Below are 1359 nucleotides of genomic sequence, written 5' to 3' on the forward strand. Positions count from 1 at the left end.
CTGCAATTTATGTATTATCTCATATAACCCATGGAGTTAGCAGTAGGTAAGCATAAAATATTGAGTATATAATATTCATTCCTTTTTTTTCTGCATTATTTTTATCTTTTTACATTTTAAGGAAATCGCCGCTTTTTAAGGAAAACCGCTTTCAATTTTTCGTTGACTATGCATTCTTTACAGTTTAGAATACTATGCAACATTTTAAGAAAGTCATGCAACATAAAGTAATTTCTGCCTTCTAGGACAATTTTGACCTAATTTTCCGTCAGCGCTTTAAAGGCTCAACAATAAAATGGCCTTGTTTTTTAAATTGTTTATAACAAAATAAAATAAAATATTTTTCTAAAGATCTTTTTCTTTTCTTTTTCTGATGATTAGCCACGATTTATAAACCTTACGCTTTTCATTTACATGATGACGTCAAATTAATAAAAATCACAAGGTCTTTAGATTAGGATCAAAAAAATCAAAAGAAAAACATAAAATCAAACATCATTAATGTTTGATTTTATGTTTCTTAGTTAAGTTATAAGTATCAAAACTTATACTTATACAAACCGTATGTTAAGAAAACCCGCTGCTTTACATATATTTACAATAATCTTTTTTAATAATATATTTAAATAATATCTTTAAACTAACAAAAAAAATTTCTCGTTGTTGACCAGATTTTTAGTTCAACAGTTGGTGGTGATGCATATCACTGAAATGTTTAAAATTTAACTTAGTTTTTTAAATAAACTTGAAAAGAATAAACTTTTAAAGTCTAACGAGCCGTATGTCAAATTTTGTGTCAACTATATTCAAATTAGTATAAATATTTTATTAATTTGAATGTGGCAAAAAACTTTTTATATTAAATTGAAAAAACAGATTTTAAATTTGAAGAAACTGATTTTTTTTGTCTTTTGATAAATTTGCAGACTCGCAACTGATGATAAAGTTTATGTTTTACCTTCGTATAGCATCAACATTATTTTATACTAAAAAATGATACCTCAACTATCTATCTACTAACTATATATAAAAAACTGATGAATTGAAGCAAAACTGATGAATAATTGAAGCAAAGTTTTGAAACTTAAACTTGAATAAATTTAAAAAATTTTGACTTTATTTTATGTAATCATTATTGTTAATATAATTAAATAAAAAATATTATGTAACAGTTTTTGTAAATATTATGTAAATATTTCTTATATATATTTAATGAAAAACAATATCAAATATTCTCATTTGTAAGGTTTGCATGTATGACTATTTTACATTTGAATAATGCAACTCAATGATGCGATGCAAAGTGTTTTTTAAATATATAATATGTTATTTAAAAAAGACTTAGATATTTATTTTAAA

This window comes from Hydra vulgaris, chromosome 08, assembly GCF_038396675.1.
Source record: "Hydra vulgaris chromosome 08, alternate assembly HydraT2T_AEP".
Taxonomy (NCBI): Eukaryota; Metazoa; Cnidaria; class Hydrozoa; order Anthoathecata; family Hydridae; genus Hydra; species Hydra vulgaris.